This window comes from Schistocerca americana, chromosome 3 (assembly GCF_021461395.2).
Source record: "Schistocerca americana isolate TAMUIC-IGC-003095 chromosome 3, iqSchAmer2.1, whole genome shotgun sequence".
Classification (NCBI taxonomy): domain Eukaryota; kingdom Metazoa; phylum Arthropoda; class Insecta; order Orthoptera; family Acrididae; genus Schistocerca; species Schistocerca americana.
Window position 1 is genome coordinate 896398458 of NC_060121.1, and position 22112 is coordinate 896420569.

Consider the following 22112-nt stretch of genomic DNA (forward strand, 5'->3'; position numbering starts at 1 on the left):
CAGAGCAGTCCCGATTTCCATTGGTAAGAGCTGTTGGTAGGATTCGAGTCTGGTGCAACCCACGAAGCCATGAACCCAAATTGTCAACAATGCACTGTGGAAGCTGGTGGTAGCTCCACAATGCTGTGGGCTTTTACATGGAATGGACTGGGTCCTCTGGTCCAACTGAACTGATCATTGACTGGAAGTGGTTATGTTTGGCTACCTGGAGACCATTCACAGAGATTCATGGATTTCATGTTCCCAAACAATGATGCCTCATGGCACGAGGCCAAAACTGTTCGTGATTGGTTTGAAGAATATTCTGGGCAGTTCGATCGAATGATTTAGTCACCCAGATCGTCCGACATTAATTCTATTCAACATTTATGGGAGATGACCGAGAGGTCAGTTCATGCACAAAATTCTGCACCGGCAACATTTTTGCAATTATGGAAGGCCATAGAGGTAACATCGCCCAATATTATTGCATGACTCTGCCAACGACTTGTTCAGTATATGCCACGTCGAGATGCCGCACAGTGTCACAGTAAAGGAGGTCTGGCGTGATATTAAGATGTATCCCATTACTTTTGTCACCTCAGCGTATTTCATCAGGTATGTTGGCTTTGTTTGATGACAATTACTACCTCAGATGCTATTCCTTGTTACTTCTATCAAGTGCTGCCTCCTGTTATTTCATTCCTTAAGATCGAGAGTGTTAGTTGGATCAGACCAGTTATTATGAGGTACAGCAGTTTTCAATGTTTGTTTAGTACTTGTAGTTTTAATTTTATTGTATTCATTCCCTATTTCCTATTCACTATTCCCTATCTTATAAATTATTGGCCTGACACCAAACACAATACACGGTAAGCTAGATACTGTTCTACAGGCTTTGACAATCTTGAAGTTAAGCAATCGTTGTACTCCCTTGTTCTTACTGCAACTACAAGGCTTTGTTAGAGCGTTACTCCATACTGTAAATCCATATGGTAAAATGGGTGACATTGCTACTCTGCGGATGATTATTGGAGCTTCGGAAGCAAGCCCCTAGTTATGTCTGCCTGATTTCGTTAATGCGTGTACTAATTCTGCACATTTGCCCGTTATGTGATGTATATGGTCAGTGATGACTCAAATGGCTCTAAGCACTGTGGAACTTAACATCTCAGATCATCAGTCCCCTAGACTTAGAACTACTTAAACCTAACTAACCTAAGGACACCACACACATCCATGCCCGAGGCAGGATTCGAACCTGCGACCGTAGGAGCCGCGCCGTCCCGGAATGAAGCGCCTAGAATCGCTGGCCACAGCGGCAGGCATATGGTCAGTGAATTGTGTCTGTATTATGGCATTAAATGTCTCAATACGGTGGATATTCATAAAATGTTATAAAGCAATCAATTTTTATGACATTTTTTCAATTTCAGATATATTCAAAACATTTTTAAAACTTGCCTCCCAGAGCACATTCTCTGTGAGCACTTTTTTATGATTCTGACTCTGTCAGGTAATAAAAGCGAAGTGAATCTATATTAGGAGAAAATAGCGGTATGAGGATGGTGCTAAAGAGAGTAAAAAATCTGATCGATGGATATGAGCGCTATCTCAATGAAGCTGGGCTGTCTTAATCGTCTTTAGACTCTAAGCTCACCATGGTTACAGCTGTCACTTCCCAACTATTCAGTGACTCAACTCTCCTTTTACGGAAAACAAAAAAACGCCATTCTTTTCTTGATGGGCCAAGAGTTTCTGACTTTGTAGACGTAATGAACAGCTTAAACTTAAAAAAAAACTAACTCTTATTTTGTTATTAGGCTGAAATATCGCAGTGACACGTTCATCTCGCACCTACATCAACAATTTCATTCATATGCTTCACCGAAACACCATAAAGGTTTGTATATTCATTGCCACACGATTAAGATGTGTCATTCACTCCTCTGTGACAGAATCAGTTCTACGGACAGTAATGTCGTTGTCAGAATTGTTTCACTTCTTCTGCTGTACCTTTCTCATTCTTTTATGTTTTCTATGCACTTAGTCAGATCAATGTAATTGATCATGTCCTTAAGCATAATATTGTTTTAAAAGTTTCTTGATTCCGTTTGTTAGTTGGTCCTACAACGCTACAAGATGTGTGGCTCGCGATTATCTGAGAAAGACAGGAACTAATAAATGTCATTTAAATCAAAAAGGAGAGATGAGGATGTTACGTAATTCCACATATCTATTAGCTTTCATACGCAAGAAATCGATTCCACATGCAAGGTAGATAACTGACTGACTCCTGTTAATTGCAGTGTCTTTGAGTCATAACATAAATTTACGTAGTATTTCAGTTAGATTGCACGTAACATATAGTTCTTACAACGCTCGCAATTTTAGTTGTGATTCTCTAGGTTTTTTTTTTTTTTCATTTCACAGCCACTAAATACAGCCACGCATGTGAGTATCCGTGAATGCAACACACACTTCCAATTACTGTTATGTCTACATGCCAAATAATGATAACATTCATTGAAAGACAAGTGCGCACATTGGCCATGTTGGTATGAGATGGTTTGTGGAAGGTGTTCCACTAAGCTACGCAGTCGCAGCTAATGTACAGTGGCATGCGTAAGTTGAACTGAGTTCGTTGATTATTGTGCGTTCGGGGAAGATGCCGCACTTTATCCTTCGACCTGAAAGTACGGCGAGAATTTTGAGATTTTCAAATCGAAATTAATCACTCATGTTAGGCAAGGTTTTTTGAAACTGAAAATCGATGAATACAATAAAAGCATAACTTTCATTTCGCGTTGTATTTTTTTCACCAATTTTATTATATGTTTTATTCAAAAGTAATACAAAATAAAATTTTGTTTTGCAGTTGCCAATCGTTCTACGGTTGACATTTATCGTTTTACCTGTGCATGTTTTGTAAAGTCACTTCTAACAGTAAATGCACTGAATCCAGTCCACTCAGCGTCCGTATTTTTTTCGTAGTAGTTTCTTTTGCGCAGAACACGGTCATTGCCTTCATCAGTCGATTTTACTATTCTCCCTCGTTTGATGGTTGGATGACTTTCTTTTATGGCAGTCCTTTTTTGCAGCGCTCTTTCAAACTTTGCAGGGTTTCCTGGTCTGTCAAAACCGATGCTGTTTCCTTCCATTTTTTTCTCTGGTGTTTCTAAAACTGGTATCGTTGCAATCTTTTCGAATGATGCAATACAGTTTCTGAGCTTACTGATTCTAAGTTGCCAGATCCACCAAGAATGTTGGCTCCATTAGGGTGCTTCTCCGTAATTTCCGGGCATCATCTGGAAGTAAATAGAGGCACAAAAAAGTTATTACGCATACCCATCTTATCACAACGAAAAAATGTCGTCTTTCCCAGGTGTCGGGGTGAAATGCATGTCGAAATACGTTTTCCAGTATGGCAGCTAACGAGAAATAACTGGATACACACATAGTTCAAGACACAGAGTTCATGATAAATTCGTGGTTAGAATTTGCAGAAATGAATAGCAATCACTATTAATGAAATTTTAAGACATGCTACCGGATTGTTGCTCTCAAAGCCGAAAAACATCCGTTACATCTGTACCTGTCTCTTGCATCTCAAGACTTGGACTGAAGGAACCGGTGGACCGCTGGGTGCTGCGATCTCTTGGCACAGTGAAGTAACACGAGCAAACAGGCATCATTCACCGATTAGCATCTTCCCCCGATTCACTCTACATGACGTATCACTTTCATTGTGCTATTTTAGATGGCTGAAGGGTGCAATCTCTCTCGATACATGCAATCGGACGGAAGCAGAAGCCTTTATACTAATTAATTTCAAGAACATCCGTCATAGGACTGTTAAACACCAGAAACACACTTTACACAAATAATGCCGGCGAATGAAACGTATCAGCATACTTTAAAATTTTAGAGGAAACTCAAATCATCTTCCTTTTGAAAATTAAGTTCAATCACATAACTGCACATTATGATTCCTACCGAAAAGAACTGGAGTTCTACGAAGAACATTATTTAAAAGTGTATTTTTTTCATTTATGTGTAAATCCGGCCTTCAGCCACAGACAGAGAGTTAATTGCTGCTATGTTGTCATGTGAAACAAACTTCTGCCAATTACCACCGCCTTCTGGAGAAATTGTTCAACAACTGACGGTCGAACTAGACAGCCACGTTGGTTCTGTGACGCAACTGGAAAGCATGCAGAGGTGACAGATGTTTATTTGCTTATAAAATAAACATGAAATATCTCATTCGTGTTCGTTCGAGTTAATAACTTACCCTCCATCTACTCGAACCAATAAATCCAGATTAGTAATTCCCTAGACTTGCAATCCCAAACTACGCAAACGATTTCCAACAAATACGAGTATTTGCAACTATTGTGCAGATGGAGATTTCTGAAGATCTAATATTAGTAGATTTATGTCTTGAATCTCCCAAGCATGTGTCTCTCTTTCCGACTTCATGTTAAGTTCCTATAATTGTCGCATTACATATAGGTTAATGCAACCAATTGGAACATATTATCTGAAAATCTCTTCTATTAAAGAATCGATAAACGCCGGCCGGAGTGTCCCTGCGGTTCTAGGCGCTGCAGTCTGGAGCCGAGTGACCGCTACGGTCGCAGGTTTGAATCCTGCCTCCGGCATGGATGTGTGTGAAGTCCTTAGGTTAGTTAGGTTTAATTAGTTTTAAGTTCTAGGTGACTGATGACCTCAGAAGTTAAGTCGCGTAGTGCTCAGAGCCATTTGAATTGATAAACACCGTGGACCCCGTCGTAAATGGAAAGGAAAAACCGTCCTGCAAACGACATTACACAAAAACAACTGTAAATATTGTGGCATCCATTTACGAAACGTAAAAAATGCTAAAACTCATAATGCTCTATTCCTATGGGACAATGGCGTAGCCGGCCGCTGTGGCCGAGTGGTTCTAGGCACTTCAGCCTGGAACCACACTGCTGCTATTGTCACAGGTTCGAATCCTGCCTCGGGCATGGATGTGTGTGATGTCCTTAAGTTAGTTAGGTTTAAGTAGTTCTAAGTTCAGGGGATTGATGACCTCATATGTTAAGTCCCACTGCCATTTTTGACAATGGCGTACAGGGCTGCCAACAGATTGCTGTTCCATTCTACGCCCAAGGCATCATTCAGTAGCAAAGTTACCGAGCGAAGCAGCGCAATGACGAAGTCAGTGGACTCACTTTCAAAAGAACGCTGGGTTCCTACTGTCGACCGCCCTTTCATAATTAGACTTTTCAAGTTTTAACTAATTCGATTATCACGAATGCTACGATGACTTCTTCTACATGTAAATGACCATTCTGCATTTCACACTTAAGTGCTTGGCAGAGTGTTCAGAGAATCACATTCATACTATTTCTTGACTGTTCCATTGTCGAATAGCACGTGGGGGAAGTGCACACCTAAATCTTACCGTGCTAACTCTGATTTCTCATTTTATTTTATTTCTCTGATTTTTCCCCCTCTGTAAGGGAACACGCCTCCGTTGCTGAGGTCGCTAAAGCACGCCTGTTCGGATGCCCTCGAATCGGGCGGTCGCTGGTGCGAATCACTGTGGTGGAAAATCTTCACTGACAATGGAGGGAGCAGAGATGGTGGCTGAAAGTTCCTCTGGACCAGTCTTTGCGCCATTTCCCTGGATTAAATTTCAAACTTCGCCGCATTGTCTCATTGAGTGAGGGCATGTGACACTGTTGACTGTGATCCATCCGTCGGATGGGGACGTTAAAGTTGGCGGCCCCATTGGTGATGAGAAGGCTATGTGCCGTCACTGCGTTTCACCCTCTCCCTTCCTTTTATCCACAAGTTCACAAACCTAACACTACACTGTACATGCACACATACACTCTGTGGTGGTAGGGAATGAAAACCTTGTAATCCCATTTTGTTAAATTTTGTAGGTGAAGCAAACAAGGTGTCTTAAGACCATAATACGAAATAACCGTATATTGGGAGCCTAATTATTAACAAATTGGAAAAACCCATATACTTTCAAATCTCTGATTATGGAGTTACTGGCTACTGGAACTACGAGTTTTCACAGACAGATGGAGTTAGAGGTTTCCACTGCCCACCATCGACTTGAAACTTCATAACAGGTCGGAGGAAGGCAACGGCATACCACCTCAACCAGGACCTCGCCCAGTACGACAGTGTAGAATCCTTGTATTTGCTCTCCTAGTCTGAGTATTGAACTACTTTGACTATGTAGGTGAGCGTAAACAAATTATTTTCGCGTTAGGAGGAGAAAGTTAATGATTGAAATTTCGAGAAAATATCTCATCGCAACGAAAAACGTTTTTGTTTTACGAATGACATCCCAACTCGCTTACCATATCCGCGACACTCTCTCCCCTATTTTGGAACAATACAAAACGATCTGCCCTAGTTTGAACCACTTCGATGTCTTCCGTCAATAGTATCTGACAAGAGTCCCACGCTGCGCATCAGTACTCCAAAAGAGGTCTAGTATGGTGCAGGCATTCTCTCTGGTAGATTTCTTGTGTCATTTAAGTGTTCTGCCAGTAAAACGAAGCCCTTGGTTCGTCTTTCCCGCAAACTTTTCGATGTGAAGGTTCAAAGTTGTTCGTAACTGTAATCTCCAGATATTTAATTGAATCTACGATATCTAAATTTGTGCGATATATCGTAAACCGGAATTTGACGGCTTCCTTTTAGTATTTACGTGGAGAAACTCACGCTATTTATTCTTTAGGGCCAGTCGCCACTTTTCGCAATTTGTCTAAGTTATGTGGAATTTGTTTTACTCTTCTGATATCTTTACCAAATGGTAAACGACATCTGCAAACAGTTTAAAAGGGGTGTTCAGATTGTTTCCTAAATCGTTTATACAGCTGAGGAACAGCAGAAGGTTCCTAGGGGAACCCCAGACATCACTCTTATTTCACTAAATGCCTTTCCGTCATTATCTACGAAATGTCACCTTTCTGACAGGACATCACGAATTCACTCGCATACCACACAGATACGCAATTTCATTAAAATATACTTATGAGGAACAACGTCAAAAGCCCTCTGTAAATCCAGAAACATGGAATCCCTTACATGCAAAAACTGTCGCAGTGGAACGTGTGACCTCACATCCACTTGCTGTTGCTATACTAGCTTCAAAAGTCTGAGTCAGCGTAGTTCGACGAATCGCCGCTAGATAGCGTCGATGTCTACTTACTGAGTACCGCGGTTCAACGGCGGTAATACAGCATAACGTGATATAATGGATAGCCTCTCACTTGTCACTTGCAGTGAAGCTTCCAATTGACCATTAAACTCATTTCTCTTTGAGCAGAGTATGAACCGCCAGGCAGCCTGACAACATGAGAAAAGACAGAAATGTCGATAATAAAAGCTAATCTGACAGTGTCACGCTTCTTGTCAGCGGTTGTTCGTGCTTTAGAAACACAATTATCTCAATTTGCAATCGTGCAGTCTTTGTCTTTCCTCGAAGATCTGCATGTGTGCTGCCTTCCACTAGGTGAGATAATAAAGCAATATTGGACATTTACTACCTTTCAGTCTGTAGTTTTTCTCTTTACAGTTGCCTTCTAGTATGATGTGCACTGTACGACAGTTAATGAGTTAATGATATCTTATTTTTTTCCTTTTCATACCTTTTCACAGGTCTCTTTTTTTCTTTTTAAGGTATTTATGTCCTAGCTTGATGTTGCACTGCGAGTGGGTATTAAATCTCTGTCTGGTCATCTTGAGTTAGGTTTAGAGTCATTTCCATGAAGGCTTTGGATGAATGACGGAATGATTTCTTCAGCAGGTCTGTCCTTCTATTATGCAATCCACTCGAGCTTGTGCGATTTATATCTGGTATGTTTAAACTCGTAATTCCAGATCCCACTGCTCCGTGATACAGGTGTACTATCTTTAGCTAGTAATCAAAAGTTCCTTAGTCCCAGGTTTGATCGAGGCATTGTTTTTATTTTGAATGAAAATCATCAACTATGGTAGCGGAAGACTTCCGGTGTAAGGAGTCACCCTCGTTCTGCTAACAGCCTTGTTAAAGAGAGCGGAGGAGCGGACAGACATCTGGGCCACCCTTTTACCCATGGAGTGGGAAACTGCCCCGCAAACATGTGGATGAATCAAAATGATCAATAGCATCAGCATACAAAAAGCGATGGAAACAACTGCATTAATGGCACAGAGTACGTATCTGTAGGACATGTGAACAGTAACGGAAAAAAATGTCTGTATGCTCTGTTCATTGGCAACAGATTCCTGTTCGACCTCAGGGAGGGGACTGCCAAGGTGGAGGTGACGATGAGGCAAAAAAAAAAAAGAGAGAGAGAGAACAGAATAATCAATGAAAAGGTAAAATACTGTAAGTCGACGTGTGAGATGTCGAGGCCTCAATACGGTAGGGAAGCATGACAATCTGAAAAGGGAAATGCGAAAGCTCATTGTATACAGGGCGTTCAAAAAAAAATGTCGAATACTATGAGAGATGGTAGTACTCATCGAAACAAGAAAAATAAGTCCAATTAACATGGATCCTGAAATGCATACTTTCTGCGGTAAACACGTGTGTACATGAGGTATGAGACGTGGCGTCCATTCATGACAGTGCACCCCTCTGTCCTCCGGCGTAAAGAATGACGGACCCTATGAAGTATACCCGGTTCTTGTTGTACCTGCTGGCACTCTCTGAAAATGGTTCAAATGGCTCCAAGCACTGCGGGACTTAACATCTGAGGTCATCAGTCCCCTAGAACTCAGAAGTATTTCAACCTAATTAACCTAAGGACATCACACACATCCACGCCCGAGGCAGGATTCGAACCTGCGACTGTAGCAGCAGCGCGGTTCCCGACTGAAGCGCCTACAACCGCCCGGCCACAGCGGCCGGCGGGCACGCTCTGAAGACGCGACACTGCAGTGTTCCCTCGTTGTTGACTGGCGTGGTGTAGACCAATTCCTTCTAAAGAGTCCCCATAACCAAAAGTCTAGGGAATCGAGATCTGGGGAACAAGCAGAGCAAGGTGTTCCCAACTCAAACTCTATTGTATAATTTAAATAAAATACAGTTTATGCAGCGTCTCTTTAACACTGTAAGAGCATAATAATTGTTTACCACTGAATTAAAATACGACTGTGCGAGAGCTTAGAGAAAACGAGAGCAATATGTACTGCATACGTGTATTCCCGTCACGTGTTTATGCAAATATTACGCACATTTATGCGATCGGGAATTCTCAGTAGCAGCCAGACTACATGTACATCTGACAACCATGCGGCAGCAAGGAGCATTAACGGTAACATCATAGGAGGCAGTGTTGTGCAACCTTAGTAGGGACAAGATCCGACTATTTGGCTGTAGGATCTTACAATATCAGACAGTGTTCCGAGGCAAACTTTCGTCACAGTATCCGCAAACGTGACGTCAGATCCGCCTGGCGACAGCGATCTAAACGCCCATTGGCTGAGAGTTTTGATATATACAGGGTGGTCCATTGATCGTGACCAGGCCAAATATCTCACGATATAAGCGTCAAACGAAAAAACTACAAAGAACGAAACCTGTCTAACTTGAACAGGGAAGCCAGATGGCGCTATGCTTGGCCCGCTAGATGGCGCTGTCATAGGTCAAACAGATATCGATTGCGTTTCTTTAAATAGGAACCCCCATTTTTTTATTACATATTCGTGTAGTACGTAAAGAAATATTAATGTTTTAGTTGGACCACTTTTTTCGCTTTGTGATAGATGGCGCTGTAATAGTCACAAACATAGTAACAGGTAGGTTTTTTAAATTAAAATACAGAACGTAGGTACGTTTGAACATTTTATTTCGGTTCTTCCAATGTGGTACATGTAGCTTTGTCAACTTATCATTTCTGAGAAGGCATGCTGTTACAGCGTGATTACATATAAATACCACATTAATGCAATAAATGCTCAAAATGATGTCCGTCAATCTCAATGCATTTGGCAATACGTGTAACGACATTCCTCTCAACAGCGAGTAGTTCGCCTTCCGTAATGTTCGCACATGCATTGACTACGCGCTGACGCATGTTGTCAGGCGTTGTCGGTGGATAACGATAGCAAATGTCCTTTAACTTTCCCCACAGAAAGAAATCCGGGAACGTCAGATCCAGTGAACGTGCGGCCCATGGTATGGTGCTTCGACGACCAATCCACCTGTCATGAAAGAGCCTATTCAGTACCACTTCACCGCACGCGAGCTATGTGCCGGACATCCATCATGTTGGAAGTACATCGCCATTCTGTCATGCAGAAAAACATCTTGTAGTAACATCGGTAGAACGTTACGTAGGAAATGAGCATACATTGCACCATTTAGATTGCCAGCGATAAAATGCGGGCCAATAATCCTTCCTGCCATAATGCCACACCATACATTACCCCGCCAAGGTCGCTGATGTTCCACTTGTCGCAGCCATCGTGGATTTTCCGTTACCCAATAGTGCATATTATGCCGGTTTACGTTACCGCTGTTGGCGAATGACGCTTCGTCGCTAAATACAACACGTGCAAAAAATCTGTCATCGTCCCGTAATTTCTCTTGTGGCCAGTGGCAGAACTGTACACGACGTTCAAATTCGTCGCCATGCAATTCCTGGTGCATAGAAACATGGTACGGGTGCAATCGATGTTGATGTAGCATTGTCAACACCGACGTTCTTGAGATTGCCGATTCTCGCTCAGTTTGTCTGTTACTGATGTGCGGATTAGCCGCGACAGCAACTAAAACACCTACTTGGGCATCATCATTTGTTGCAGGTCGTAGTTGACGTTTCACACGTGGCTGAACACTTTCTGTTTCCTTAAATAACGTAACTATCGGGCGAACTGTCCGGACGCTTGGATGATGTCATCCAGGATACCGAGCAACATACATAGCACACGTCCGTTGGGCCTTTTGATCACAATAGCCATACATCAACACGATATCGACCTTATCCGCAGTTGGTAAACGGTCCATTTTAACACGGGTAATGTATCACGAAGCAAATACCGTTCGCACTGGCGGAATGTTACGTGACACCACGTACTTATAGGTTTGTGACTATTATAGCGATATCTATCACAAAGCGAAAAAAGTGGTCCAACAAAAACATTCATATTTATTTACGTACTACACGAATATGTAATAAAAAATGGGGGTTCCTATCTTAAAAAACGCAGTTGATATTCGTTTGACCTATGGCAGTCCCATCTAGCGGGCCAACCATAGCGCCATCTGGTTTCCCCCTTCAAGCTGGAGGAGTTTCGTTCTTTGTAGTTTTTTCGTTTGACGCTTATTTCGTGAGATATTTGACCCGGTCACTATCAATGGACCACCCTGTATATGCGTAGGAGACGAGTGGAGTGTCCCTATTGGCTGAGGGAGAAGGAGGGGTCTCTCTTGTGCGTCGGGAAGACAGGGCGTGTTAGTAGCGAGGCGCCACTCAAAATCGCACGGTCGAGTAACCGGAGGCGGCTCCAAAAAGACCGGTCGCGAGTAAATACAGCAGTGATAAACAAAATATAAAGTTTAAGTGAAGGTATTAATTATCAGTGACGTCACGTGTCGTGGACAGTATCTATAACGAGTATTGAAAGTGATCAATGTGTTGCAACGGGTTGAGTATAATGACGTAGCCAAGAGCCGCCATTTTGGAAAGTGTGTGACGAGTGTTTCAGAGGATTCTTCATTAAAACGAGTATATTACAAAGCGTTGTTAAAATTTAGCAACTGGCATCCCGACCCACCTCACTTCAGCATGACCACAAACCTGGCGCCTGAGCGCTACCACTGAGCGACGAGGGACTACCGAAGCAGCAAGACACCAGGTTAGTAATACAGAAACCAGAGAAGTAAGGCAGAGTCGTTTCGTTCTCGCTACAGTTTCACAGAGAGCATTGTAAATATCTCACGTTAAGCATTGCGTAAAATTCCCGTAAAAATCTTGGAAATACAAAAGTACATTCAGAGAAAATTTTAAATTAATGTTACACATTTGCGAACAAGTTAAGATCAAAAGTTCAAATCAGTCGCAAATAGTCGCGTAAAAGACTCAGAGTCTTGTGTAGTCCACCAAACGTGAATTATTTCAAAGAATTCGCTGCTGACACAAGTGTAAAAGACAAGTCACAGACACTTTGAAAATTTTCGGACACTACCGAGACGCCACCTAATCCTCCCTCATATATACTTGTTCCCTGTACTGTCCCCAAAGCCGAATGATCCCGCCCAAGATGGTTGCCAGTTCATTAAGCCCTCAGACGTTTGTGAGACATGTTCATACACTTCCATCTTCCGATGCGTGTTTAAAAACCATTAATTCTATGCTATGCATACGTGTTGCTCACTGGAGCGCCAAAGAAACTGGTATAGGCTTGCGTATTCAAATACAGAGATATGTAAACAGGCAGAATACGATACTGGGGTCTGCAGCGCCTATATAAGACAACAAGAGTCTGGAATAGTTGTTACATTGGTTACTGCTGCTACAGTGGCAGGTTATCAAGATTTAAATGAGTTTGAACGTGGTGTTACAGTTGGCGCACGATCTCCGAGGTAGCGATGAAGTGGGGGTTTTCCTATACGACCATTTGATGAGTGTACCTTGAATATCGGGAATACGCTAAAACATCAACTCTCCGATATTGCTGAGGCCGGAAAGAGTTCCCTGCAAGAATGGGAGCAACGAAGACTGAAGAGAATTGTTCTACGTGACAGAAGTGCAAACCTTCCGCTAATTCCTGCAGAGTTCAACGATGGGCCATCAACAAGTGTCAGCGTGCGAACCATTCATCGACACATCATCGATATGGGCTTTCGGGGCCGAAGGCCCAATCGTGTACCCTTGACGACTGCACAAAACGAAGCTTTACGCTTCGTCTGGGCCGTCAACACCGACATTGGACTGTTGATGACTGATGACTGGAAACACGTTGCCTGGTGGGACGAATCTCGTTTCAAATTGTGTCGAGCGGAAGAACGTGTACCGGTATGAAGGCAGCCGCATGAATCGATGGATCCTCCATGTCAGCATGGGACTGTTAAAGGTGGTGGAGGGTCTGTTGTGGTTTGGGCCGTGTACTGTTGGAGTGATACGGGACCCCTGATACGTCTAGATACAACTCTAACGAGTGAGACGTATGTAAGCATCCTGTCTGATCACCTGCATCCAGTCATGTCCATTGTGCATTCCGACGGACTTGGGCGATTCCAGCAGGTCAATGCGACACCCCACATGTCCAGAATAGCTACAGAGTGGCTCCAGGAACACTCTTCTGAGTTTAAGCACTTCCGCTGGTCACCAAACTCTTCAGACATGAACATTATTGAGCATATATGAGATGCCTTGCAACGTGCTGTTCAGAAGAGATCTCAACCCCTCGTACTCTTAGGGATTTATGGACAGCCCTGCAGGATTCGTGGTGTCAGTTCCCTCCAGCACTACTTCAGACATTAGTCGAGTCCATGCCATGTCGTGTTGCGGCTCTTCTGCATGCTCGCGCGGTCGCTACACGATATTAGGCAGGTGTACCAGTTCCTTTGGCTCTTCAGTGTACATCAGTTTGCACGTAAATTTCCTCAGATTCACACTGCTGTTTCTGGTCTTTTGCTAAGTTAAATATTCCGTTCAGTTATTGAGATTTTGCTGTCGTAAACGCCACTTTAGTCCGTCTTGTAGCTTATAAATGAAAACAAATACAACTAAATACATTCAGACTTCAATATCAAAGTTTACTTCGTTATGCTGCCGCTATTTTCGTTGTTTCATTAATTATTTTGGTGAAGATTCACGTTGTTACGCATAGAATGCATAGTGCAGCATGTAGTTAAAATATACAGTGTTTAAAAAAGTTCTACTATTATATTATGATATTACTGCATGATCACTATCTGTGGACTAGCAGTTCATAAAAAAATCGCAGAAGACGTTGCAGAGATATTAATTTTCAATGTTCATTTTCATTATAAAACCTTTCACATTGTGTAACTCACCAATTACTTTTCAGATATAGGGTGCTTTCTCGACCACCCGCTCGTCTTCTTTTTCTTTTAGTAACTATGTTACTGGCTTTACTGTAACTATTCTGAATGAGCTTTTATCGAAATCAGTTTTACTTAATATCTACGGTGGTCATTCAGTTCATCCCAAGGGGGTTACAATATAGGGAGATATCCTTACGCCGAAAAACTGAATCGTGCATCCACCATTTCGGCGAGTCTTGGTGAGTATTGTAGTGCTATTCTTTGATCTCACTTAAAACAATAATAAAACGTTCGGCTGTCTTATTATTATGTATTCCAGGCTTAATAGTGAGAACTGGCGTTAAAAAATTAAGTTTTCAACTGTCTGACGATGAGTACTTGTCCACGAAAATACACTGTTTCAAAGTACATACTCAGAATTCATTGTCAATTCAATGCCTTAAGGTTAAGAGGGTAGGCTTAACACAGTCCTCTAATGGAGACACAGACTTCTAAGACTCACCTTGATGGCGGACAAGCTCAGCTGCCGTCTGATGTTCGGCATAGATAGCACCATGTCCCTTACATTTAACCTCCTCGGTTCAGCCATAGCGGGTTCCCTTTCCGTGTTTTCTGCCTACCGCTTCGCGTCTTGAGATTTTCCAAGCCTAAGCATCTAAACATCTACATCTATACCCCGCGAGCCACCTTACGGTGTGTGGCGGAGGGTACTTATTGTACCACTATCTGATCCCCACTTCCCTGTTCCATTCACGAATTGTGCGTGGGAAGAACGACTGCTTGTAAGTCTCCGTATTTGCTCTAATTTCTCGGATCTTTTTGTTGTGATCATTACGCGAGATATATGTGGGCGGTAGTAATATGTTGCCCATCTCTTCCCGGAATGTGCTCTCTCGTAATTTCGATAATAAACCTCTCCGTATTGCGTAACGCCTTTCTTGAAGTGTCCGCCACTGGAGCTTGTTCAGCATCTCCGTAACGCTCTCGCGCTGACTAAATGTCCCCATGACGAATCGCGCTGCTTTTCGCTGGATCATGTCTATCTCTTCTATTAATCCAACCTGGTAAGGGTCCCATACTGATGAGCAATACTCAAGAATCGGACGAACAAGCGTTTTGTAAGCTACTTCTTTCGTCGATGAGTCACATTTTCTTAGAATTCTTCCTATGAATCTCAACCTGGCGCCTGCTTTTCCCACTATTTATTTTATGTGATCATTCCACTTCAGATCGCTCCGGATAGTAACTCCTAAGTATTTTACGGTCGTTACCGCTTCCAATGATTTACCACCTATGGCATAATCGTACTGGAATGGATTTCTGCCCCTATGTATGCGCATTATATTACATTTATCTACGTTTAGGGAAAGCTGCCAGCTGTCGCACCATGCATTAATCCTCTGCAGGTCCTCCTGGAGTACGTACGAGTCTTCTGATGTTGCTACTTTCTTGTAGACAACCGTGTCATCTGCAAATAGCCTCACGGAGCTACCGATGTTGTCAACTAAGTCATTTATGTATATTGTAAACAATAAAGGTCCTATCACGCTTCCCTGCGGTACTCCCGAAATTACCTCTACATCTGCAGATTTTGAACCGTTAAGAATGACATGTTGTGTTCTTTCTTCTAGGAAATCCTGAATCCAATCACAAACCTGGTCCGATATTCCGTAAGCTCGTACTTTTTTCACTAAACGTAAGTGCGGAACCGTATCAAATGCCTTCCTGAAGTCCAGGAATACGGCATCAATCTGCTCGCCAGTGTCTACGGCACTGTGAATTTCTTGGGCAAATAGGGCGAGCTGAGTTTCACATGATCTTCGTTTGCGGAATCCATGTTGGTTATGATGAAGGAGATTTGTATTATCTAAGAACGTCATAATACGAGAACACAAAACATGTTCCATTATTCTACAACAGATTGACGTAAGCGAAATAGGCCTATAATTATTCGCATCTGATTTATGACCCTTCTTGAAAATGGGAACGACCTGCGCTTTCTTCCAGTCGCTAGGTACTTTACGTTCTTCCAGCGATCTACGATAAATTGCTGATAGAAAGGGGGCAAGTTCTTTAGCATAATCACTGTAGAATCTTAAGGGTATCTCGTCTGGTCCGGATGCTTTTCCGCTACTAAGTGATAGCAGTTGTTTTTCAATTCCGATATCGTTTATTTCAATATTTTCCATTTTGGCGTCCGTGCGACGGCTGAAGTCAGGGACCGTGTTACGATTTTCCGTAGTGAAACAGTTTCGGAACACTGAATTCAGTATTTCTGCCTTTCTTCGGTCGTCCTCTGTTTCGGTGCCATCGTGGTCAACGAGTGACTGAATAGGGGATTTAGATCCGCTTACCGATTTTACATATGACCAAAACTTTTTAGGGTTCTTGTTTAGATTGTTTGCCAATGTTTTATGTTCGAATTCGTTGAATGCTTCTCTCATTTCTCTCTTTACGCTCTTTTTCGCTTCGTTCAGCTTTTCCTTATCAGCTATGATTCGACTACTCTTAAACCTATGATGAAGCTTTCTTTGTTTCCGTAGTACCTTTCGTACATGATTGTTATACCACGGTGGATCTTTCCCCTCGCTTTGGACCTTAGTCGGTACGAACTTATCTAAGGCGTACTGGACGATGTTTCTGAATTTTTTCCATTTTTGTTCCACATCCTCTTCCTCAGAAATGAACGTTTGATGGTGGTCACTCAGATATTCTGCGATTTGTGCCCTATCACTCTTGTTAAGCAAATATATTTTCCTTCCTTTCTTGGCATTTCTTATTACACTTGTAGTCATTGATGCAACCACTGACTTATGATCACTGATACCCTCTTCTACATTCACGGAGTCGAAAAGTTCCGGTCTATTTGTTGCTATGAGGTCTAAAACGTTAGCTTCACGAGTTGGTTCTCTAACTATCTGCTTGAAGTAATTCTCGGACAAGGCAGTCAGGATAATGTCACAAGAGTCTCTGTCCCTGGCTCCAGTTCTGATTGTGTGACTATCCCATTCTATACCTGGTAGATTGAAGTCTCCCCCTATTACAATAGTATGATCACGAAACTTCTTCACGACGTTCTGCAGGTTCTCTCTGAGGCGCTCAACTACTACGGTTGCTGATCCAGGTGGTCTATAGAAGCATCCGACTATCATATCTGACCCACCTTTGATACTTAACTTAACCCAGATTATTTCACATTCGCATTCGCTAATAACTTCACTGGATATTATTGAATTCTTTACTGCTATAAATACTCCTCCACCATTGGCGTTTATCCAATCCTTGCGGTATATATTCCATTCTGTGTCTAGGATTTCGTTACTGTTCACTTCCGGTTTTAACCAACTTTCCGTTCCTAATACTATATGCGCACTATTTCCTTCAATAAGAGATACTAATTCAGGAACCTTGCCCTGGATACTCCTGCAGTTTACCAATATTACGTTAACTTTTCCTGTTTTTGGTCTCTGAGGACGGACGTTCTTTATCAACGATGATAATGTCCTCTCTGGTAAAAACATGCGTTTACCCTATCTCTCTCTCTCTGTGTCTCTCTCTCCCCCTCTCTCTCTCTCTCTCTCTCTGTCTCTCTCTTGCCGATGTGGCATTACTCGTAGCCGGGCAGCCCCTCTGAACTCAGCCCAACGAATTTGGCAACCCTTCTTAGCTGTCAAAAGATACACGCTAGCTCAGTCACGCCTGTTTTTCCATTACACGTCTGCTTTTTAAAGTTTTCGTTCTCTTATATAAGGATGTACTCTCACAGTATTTCTGGTTAGACGAATATCTCCAACAGCAAAAAATGGTATTATGGGAGTAGGATTCGTTTTGAAAATGAAGGTAGAGCAAAGAGATAGTTACTGCAAACAGTTTAGTGATACGATTATTTTCATCAGAATCGACAATAAACCAGCGTTAACAACGATATTTCCGGAATACATATCGATGTCACAAGTAGAGGACGAAGATTTTATTTATTTATTTATATATTGCAAAATAAAGACCTGTTACCTGATGTTTTAAAACAGGTCGTACATCTGCTTTCGTTTGTTACCTTTGTTGTATTTCTTTTGTGTTGTTTTTATCTCAACATTTAACGAAGAATAATACACTACTGGCCATTAAAATTGCTACACCAAGAAGAAATAGGTATTCATTGGAAAAGTATATCATACTACAACTGACATGTGATTACATTTTCACGCAATTTGGGTGCATAGATCCTGAGAAATCAGTACCAACAACAACCACCTCTGGCCGTAATAACGGCCTTGATACGCCTGGGCATTGAGTCAAAAAGAGCTTGGATGACGTGTACAGGTACAGCTGCCCATGCAGCTTCAACACGATACCACAGTTCATCAAGAGTAGTGACTGGCGTATTGTGACGAGCCAGTTGCTCGGCCACCATTGACCAGACGTTTTCAATTGATGAGAGATATGGAGAATGTGCTGGCCAGGGCAGCAGTCGAACATTTTCTGTATCCAGAAAGGCCCGTACAGGACCTGCAACATGCGGTCGTGCATTATCCTGCTGAAATGTAAGGTTTCGCAGGGATCGGATGAAGGGTAGAGCCACAGGTCGTAACACATATGAAATGTAACGTCCACTGTTCAAAGTGCCGTCAATGCGAACAAGAGGTGACCGAGACGTGTAACCAATGGCACCCCACACCATCACGTCAGGTGCGTTCACCGCGATGTCGCCAAACACGGATGTGACCATCATGACGATGTAAACAGAACCTGGATTCAACCGAAAATACGACGTTTTGCCATACGTGCACCCAGGTTCGTAGTTAGTACACCATCGCAGGCGCTCCTGTCCGTGATGCAGCGTCGAGGGTAACTGCAGCCATGGTCTCCCAGCTGATAGTCCATGCTGATGCAAACGTCGTCGAACTGTTCGTGCAGATGGTTGTTGTCTTGCAAACGTCCCCATCTGTTGACTCAGGCATCGAGACGTGGCTGCACGATCCGTTACAGCCATCGGTTAAGATGCCTGTCATCTCGGCTGCTAGTGATACGAGGCCGTTGGGATCCAGCACAGCGTTCCGTATTACCCTCCTGAACCCACCGATTCCATATTCTGCTAACAGTCATTGGACCTCGACCAACGCGAGCAGCAATGTCGCGATACGATAAACCGCAATCGCGATAGGCTACAATCCGATCTTTATCAAAGTCGGAAACGTGATGGTACGCATTTCTCCTCCTTACGCGAGGCGTCACAACAACGTTTCACCAGGCAACACCGGTCAACTGCTGTTTGTGTATGAGAAATCGGTTGGAAACTTTCCTCAAGTCAGCACGCTGTAGGTGTCGCCACCGGCGCCAACCTTGTGTGAATGCTGTGAAAAGCTAATCATTTGCATATCACAGTATCTTCTTCCTGTCGGTTAAATTTCGCGTCTGTAGCACGTCATCTTCGTGGTGTAGCAGTTTTAATGGCCAGTAGTGTACGTTTTTAAAAAAACAATAATTTATCTTTGAAATATAAATAAAATTTAGTTTTTTTAAGAATAATGTAAAAAGGTGATAGAATAGAGGAGAGATTTGTTAGTGCAGTCACCAACTGTGACTGGTGGTGAGTACCTCGGAATGGGTTCTTCGAACTGTTGAGCGCCAGTTACAACCAAAAATTTTCGTTAGTAGTAGAGAAATAGTATTGCTAGTCCTAAGCACGAACATTAGGTGCTCATTCGTGCACAACATATGGTGCTTTCTTGACTCGATCGCCAGCTTTTTACACTTACGTCTAGTCTTCCTCCTCCTCCTGTTCCTCTTCAACGTCACTGTTTTCGCTGTCACTGTGGATATTGCTATTCTCCCTCTGAAGAGTGTTGTTACCTTGCATACAGGCATGTCTTTTGTGTGTTATCCCCAGGTACTCTTCATTTGTTGTTTTCGAAATACTGTTTGTCAACGCATTTGGTTGCCCCACTGTTCGCCTCTTAATGGACCCGCCAGGTTAGCCGAGAGCGCTAATGCGCTGTTTCCTGGTGTGTCGGCCAGCCTGAATGAGGTTTTTGGGCGGTTTTCCACATCCCACTAGGTGAATACCGGGCTGGTCCCCACATCCCGCCTCAGTTACACGACGCGCAGACATTTGTAACACTTCCGCGCTATTGCATGGTTTCCACTAGACGCAGACAGCTGGAGTACACTGATTCCATCCTGGGGGGGGGGGGGGGGGTATGGGGTGGCGGCAGAAAGGGAATTGGGCCACCCCTTTAAATTAACCTTGCCGAATCCGTTGTAACCACGCCGACCCTGCGACCATTGAGGGACAAAGGTGCAAGTGAAAGAAAGTGAAAAGACTGTTCGGCTCTTAATGCTGTGTATATATGTATATCAGTTTCTGTGTAGTCTAAGTGTAGCGTATGACTATTGTTCACATATACAAAATAGCAGGTCAGCAACTGGAAGCAGTTAATTCCATAAATTATCTGGGAGTACGCATTAGGAGTGATTTAAAATGGAATGATCATATAAAGTTGATCGTCGATAACGCAGATGCCAGACTGAGATTCATTGGAAGAATCCTAAGGAAATGCAATCCGAAAACAAAGGAAGTAGGTTACAGTACGCTTGTTCGCCCACTGCTTGAATACTGCTCAGATAGGGTTGATAGAAGAGATAGAGAAGATCCAACGGAGAGCAGCGCGCTTCGTTACAGGATCATTTAGTAATCGCGAAAGCGTTACGGAGATGATAGATAAACTGTCTCGCGAAGAGACCATGAGGATAAAATCAGAGATTAGAGCCCACACAGAAGCATACCGAAAATCCTTCTTTCCACGAACAATACGAGACTGGAATAGAAGGGAGAACCGATAGAGGTACTCAGCGTACCCTCCGCCACACACCGTCAGGTGGCTTGCGAAGTATGGATGTATATGTAGATGTAGATGAAGATATTACCCGCAGAAGAAGACAGTTTGTTCTGGGGAACCCTCTTCCCTCCATGTGCATTTAGGTGTCTGTCTCACTCTCACAAGATTTAAGTGAGGTCTGTGTCCGCTTAAGAAATGAACCACACCGCGGCTCGGATCGATGTGTTTCATTCTCAACTGCTCGGTTATGTCATGGAGAAAGTCGCGCAGTCTACGTCACTTATCACTTACACCCCAACCACCTTGCCATGTATCCAAACGGCAACATTTAAGATGACGTGTCATCTGTACACCAGTTATTGTGTGTACCTAATCTACTCTCCCTATCTTTAAACAGTACCTTGCAGCTCTGTATTTGATCGTGGTATCTAAGGGGCACATTCCGAGCACCACACACAATGCATCTCCCGACGTGGTGCTGGAGGTTCCTGGCAGCCTAAGTAGGACACTTCTCTGCTCTCGCCTGACTGATGCTTTGTTGGTGACCAGGCACAGTGCGCCAACATGTTAGCTGCGAAACTGAACGCTCATTCGATGGGCGCACAGTGGTACAGTGGCATGACCATATGACTGGTAGGAGTGGTCGGTACTGTTTTGAATCTAGCCTCACCACTTTATGTAGCACGAGTATCTTTTCTGCTTTGTCCGTTGTTAGCCTTGTGTGTTTATGGAAATTCAATTTCTCGTCTATATGTACTCCAAGATCGCGTAACATGTACTCTTTCGGTGTTTGTGTCTTTTGTATTAACTGAAGGATTCTTTTGGAGTGATCCTTCCAGTAATGTGTGTGTTGTTTTGTTTTCGGCTACCCTGAGTTTGTGTTTCTGACATCATTATGTAGCTGTTTGTAGTATTCCTCTGGCTTCCTCTTTTAGCTGGCCTCTGTTTTCTGCAGGGACTGCAACTAATTGGTCATCTGCGTAGGCAACAATTTCGTCAGACCTGTCGCGCCCTTTTAGAAAGTTGTAGAAGTGGTTCGATTGTTATATCCCAGAAGAAGGGGCGCAGACAGACCCTTGAGGACAGCCTATGTTATTTCTTTTAATTACTTTCGGCTGTCCGTCTGCCATTCGACTACGCGGCCTTTACAGTAGTCTAGGAAACTGTTGTACAGTTATTGTGGTACCTCCAAATGTCTTAACCTTTAGAATTCTGCGGGCCACCAGAGGTTCTCGAATGCCCCGGCAATGTCAATCATTATTGCCACGGCGTATATC